Genomic DNA, 5548 nt, shown 5'->3' with positions numbered 1-5548 from the left:
ATACACATACTGAAGATGTGTTTAGTCATTGGATTAAGCAATAAAAAATATTTAAACAGCTGCTCTGTGACATTAAAATGGGACGACAACTTGCTCTTCGGTAGCAATTTAGTCTTAAAAGTAGTGAAATAAAAAAAAACACGAACAATAATGTTTCTAAATTTATGTTGTGGAAACGAATACTATGAAGTGAGGAATTTGGAGAGATACAATAGTGAGTGTAGAAGTGCTTATAATGCAAATAAAAAATTTTATTTTATTTACTCAATTGTATTTTACACATTTCATATTAAACAAGTTCTCTGAGGTCCCTCCCAGCTCTAAGATATAAGATTCTATGCTCCACACATATGAAAATGTCAATTTACAAAATAGACAAATTAGGGAATAATTGTTTGATTTATGAATGTTTATTGAAGACTCCTTCAAATAACTGCTTTCTTTCCTACAACTAAATTAAAAAAAAACAATAACATCAAACTTTTGAAGAATACTTCTATTGTTCAAAACAAAATTTACCTGCATAAAGCCATTGCAAAGTTCATATAAATTTCTACTAGAAACAGACAGTATAGGTATATAAATTGGATTAGATATTCAATGCATCAGTAAGTTCTAGCCATTTTGAATCAAGGCAAAATGGAATGTCTATAAATAGTATGGAGAGATATTTTAAAATGTGTTATATGTTCATCCATATATAGGTAAAGGTTTTTTTTAAGGTAAAATAGGGTTTTAATCTGGTTATTTGTAAATTTACTGGCATTTAGATAGGATTCCAAACATTTAATTCCTGGTAGAATAATTTATTTATACTTACTGAGTAAAAATGATGTCAACTGATATTTTTAAACATAGGCTATTACTTTTTACTGAACTATGCTGTCTGTTTCAATTAGTTAAAAAATCATAATATTTATTGTTTGTTTCATTTTCAAGTTTGACACAATGGCAACGATTTATATCTGATAATCTGTCGAAGTTTGTACTACCTTAATTTTGTCCTAAAAGCTAAGCCTTTGGATATTATGCTGTTTAATCATCATAATTGTATAACATTACCTTACACTTATTATTATTTTGATACTCATCATTGCTATTATCTTATTATCATTGTGCTGTTCTAATAGAAATGGTGTGAGGTCAAGTTTAGGTTCTGCTATTATTATTGTTTTATATTTAAGTTCTGATGATTATTACAGAGGTGGATAAAATGATTTCTTTTTTAAAGTGAATATAAGAATGGTATGTGAAAGTGTCATTGAACAAATCTTCAGCACAAGCATAGTAGCAGACAAGGTGAAGGAAATAACATCTATCTCATCACATGTAGAAACGACCCAGGTTGTCATCTTCTCTAGGGAGCAAATAGGACTTGCTGTGGTTACATGTCATACTTTTTCCCCTTGATAGTGAAACTCAGGGCATATTCAAGACAGTTTAAACCTAAGACAAAACCACCATACCCATCAGGTAGACATGCACACATGCATACACACACAATACACACATACATACACACACATGTACACATCCCAGATATATGTTGTTGTTTTTTTTTTTCATTTATAAAGGGTAGTGAATTGATGGGGCTTGGTTCAATCTACCTAACTGTAACTTTCTAGGTATTTCATACATGACACATTTTTACAACTTCCAAGGCTATGGCACACTTTCTACCACTTCATTTCAGTATCCGTATTGTTCAATCAGTATGGACTCCTTAAGGAGAAACTGTTTTGTACTTTCTGATGGCAATAACCTCATCTTGAACCACTATCATAAACTAGATTTAGCTAAATAAATCTTGCCTCTTCCAACATCAGGACTTGAAGAAGTGATACTTTTTCTGCCAACAATCTCCTCAAACTGATCATCATAGCTGTTTCCAATAGGGCAAGCATATAATCCTATGTTTTCCTGGCTATTTCGTAGACTCATAGATGATTCATGACACAGGACAGAGTCCTAACTCCATCAGTGATATCTCCAGAGTTCAGCTGGGCAGTATTTCAAGGTTCTCATCAGGCCTTCACTGCTACCATAGTACCCTAAGGACACACCAAGTAACTACCCTCTTACTTGGACTTGTGTTTGTCCTTCTTTTTCAAAGAGGAACATAACATCAGGAAAATAATGATATGACTTGCTGTTGACTTTGATTTGAGTGAGGAAGGGGTGTGCAAGGTCACCAGCCTCACTTTCTCCTCCAGATCCATCTGAATCCAGTGGCCAGATATTCATCAGGACAACTGGAGATGGCCCAGGATGCAATGGTAGACGCTGGCCCTTTTAGGCTAAGGACATTTTAGGTACTAATTTGGACTGAGTTAATGCCCATGCTGTGAGCAGGCCTCTTTAAGAAGGGAGTCAAGGATGACCCCTTTAATTAAGAAAAAAAAAAGAAAAAATCAAACTGTGATGGGAAGATATTCAGGGTTACTGTTCCAAAGAGAAACAGTTACCACTGACATTCACTCTAAGCCAGGAAGGCCTAAAATATAGCCATTAAGTGGACCTTGGGCAGAGACCTATTGAGGTCTAATCTATGAGCTTCAGAGTGAACTGTTTTAAACCCAGTTCACTCTGAAGCTCATAGAAGCTCACATGGACTTACTCCACCTACAATCCTTGTTCCTTTCAAAATTAGAATGGAATCAAATAATTTAAGAGTTGGAAAGGAATTCGGTGGCCATGTAGCCGAAATCATATTCCCACACACAAAAATAAACAATCCTCACATTAATATACTCAACAAATGGACATCTGGGCTCTGATAAAAGACCTCAAAGGAGACATTCAATTATTCTATTTATTCTATTCTAATTATTAGACTGCTCTAATTGTTAGAAAATTTCTTTCTGACATTAAGCCAAAATTTGTCTCTTTATGACTTCCACCATTGTTCTAAGTTCTAGGGCCAAAGAGGACAAGTTTAACCTATTTGTGTATGGTTGCCCTATAGATACCTGAATACAACTAAATTGTTCACTTTGAGTCTTTTCTTCTTGAGTCTGAAGATGCCCATTTTATTCATCTTTATTCACCAAATTCTCACTTGATTTGAACATCTCTGCTACCTATTATCTAACAATTTCCTTCTCTTCTCAGTTAAACTCCTTGAGAAAGTAATCCACATTCAGTGCCTCCACTTCCTCTCCTCACACTCTTTTATAAAGCCTTTGCAATTTAACTCTCAATCTCATCATTTGAATGAAACTTTACTCTCCAGAGAGACCAATGATCTCTTAATTGTCAAATTATTTTTTTCTCAGTGATTCTTTTTTTTTAATCTCTCGGTAGCCTTTGTCATTGTTGATTGTCAAATTCTAGACAATGCCGTCTCCTTTCTAGGTCTTCTTAATACTCTTCAGTCTTGGTTTTCCTCTTACCTGTGTGACCAGTCAGTTTATATTGGTGACCCCTCTTTCAGATCACAGCTACTCTCCATGGGTGACTTTCAAAGGCCAATACTTGGCATATCTTTCTCTTCTTACTCTATTACCTTGCTTTCTTATCTCATTAGCTTCCATAGGTTTAATTATCATCTCTATGAAGACAGTTTCCAGACCTATGTATCAATTACAGACCTCTTCCCAAGTTCCAGTTTCTTATTCCCAACAGCCTTTCAGACATCTCCAACTGAATATTGTGTGGATATCCTGATCTTAACATGTTCAAAATGGAACTCACTTTATCTCCAACCACCAAACCTTTCTTTTTTCCAGACTCCCTTATTACTTTGAAGAGCACCACCATCCTCCCTGGTAACCTGGCTCAGAACCTCAGTGTCATCCTGACTTCTCTATCACACTCAGTTCAAATATCTAAACTGTTGCCTCGTCCTCTTGTTTCTACTTTCACAACATAGCTCACATACATCATTTTTTCTCCAATCAGGTGCAGGCTTACATCTAAACTATTTCAGTGTGCTTCTCATTGATCTCCGTGCTTCAAGTATCTCCTCATTTCAATCCATCCTTCATTGAGCTGCCAAAGTCATCCTCCTAAATTGTGGGCCTGATCATGTTACTACCCCTTTTTGATAAACTCCAGGAGCTCCTTAGTACCTCCAGGATCAAATATAAAATTTTCTATTTAGCTTTTAAAGTGATTCACAACTATAATAGTAATGAAATTTGAAGATCCCTTTGTATTGCCAAGCAAAGAGGTACTTAGCACCTACTTTCAAATTAAGCCTCTGTTAAAGAAACAGAAGGTATGATTCCCTGTTGCTGCTGTAACAGGAAGGGGCTAAACAGGGAGGAGCTATACCAAATTTAAGGAAAAGCGCAAGCTGGACAATCACAATTTCCTGGGACAAGCATCAGGAAGGCAGGGCAGCTGCTGCTGGACTGAAAACTGAACTGAGAATTGAGAAGAACTGAGAAGAGGAATGAATATTGAGAACTGAGACAGAATTTATTGGAGCAAGCCACATAGAGGCTGGAATAAGTGATTTTGATTTTGAGAATGGAGCTTATGGTGCTGAGGATTTCTGAGAGCCAGCCAGAGCTCCTAAGGACTTCCAAGGGCTAGCTGGAGCTGCCAAAGACTGAGGAAACATGACTATGGTGGCAGTGCTTTATACAAATGTTGCTGTGACTTTGTGTAGCAGCACCCTGGCATCCCCAGGATGGCTGCCAACACAGGATTTTAGATCTGCTTTTCTAAAGGAAAGCAACTCAAAATGGGTTAGAAATCTTGCTTTAATCAATAAAACATATCATTACCTAGTTCAGGGGAAAAGGTCAGCACCCCAAAGTTCAGAGTATACAGAGGTTACAAGCAGAAATTACAGGAAGATAGAGAAATAAACAGATCAAGCAGACAGGCCTCCAACTGTCTAACCATTACATCCATACCTAGTCAGTTACCAGAGGGGGAAGCATCAACATCTGGGTTTTTCAAAGCCAGGGCTCTCAATGGCTGCCCAGAGGCTCATCTGGTCAAATCATACAACATTTCTCAAAGTGAGCCCCAAAACAAAGCCTTGCATCAGGATTTATAATGTCTTCTCCTGGGTCAGAGAATGTAACATACCTCATGACCCACTGCTCAATCACAAAGTATCTCCTGAAAAACAAGCCTCCTAGCACAGGCTCCAGGTGCACTTAAGCCTATCAAAGGGCCTAGGGGAAGGGAAGATCTTACACACAATACAAAATTTGTTAATGTGAATGAGTGTTATTGTGGCTTTGTTAAGCCTTTTTTCCCAGGAACAGAGACTGTGAGATATTTGAGATGCACTGGACACTGTGAGCTCCAATGTGGAGCAGAAACTGCACAGAGAGCTGGACAAGGAGCTGGGATCCATCTGCCTTTGAACCCAGGTGACAGTTTGGTGGAGTCAGGTAGGAGCTACCTGCCTCAAGTCAAGATGAAAGGACCTCTCCATAGATACTGAGTACTGACTGATGAAATTGTGATTTACTTATGACCTCAGGGTGGATGGCTTTTGTACTTTCCACTACCCCTTAAGAGGGTAGTGAGTAGTGACCATTAAAATTGTTGTATCCCATGGGTAGAGGACTTTGACTTTTGTACT

This window comes from Petaurus breviceps, unplaced genomic scaffold (assembly GCF_028583685.1).
Source record: "Petaurus breviceps papuanus isolate PSGF00001 unplaced genomic scaffold, PetGlider_PUasm1.0 40, whole genome shotgun sequence".
In the NCBI taxonomy this organism is placed as follows: Eukaryota; Metazoa; Chordata; class Mammalia; order Diprotodontia; family Petauridae; genus Petaurus; species Petaurus breviceps.
This window is presented reverse-complemented; position numbering follows the sequence as displayed.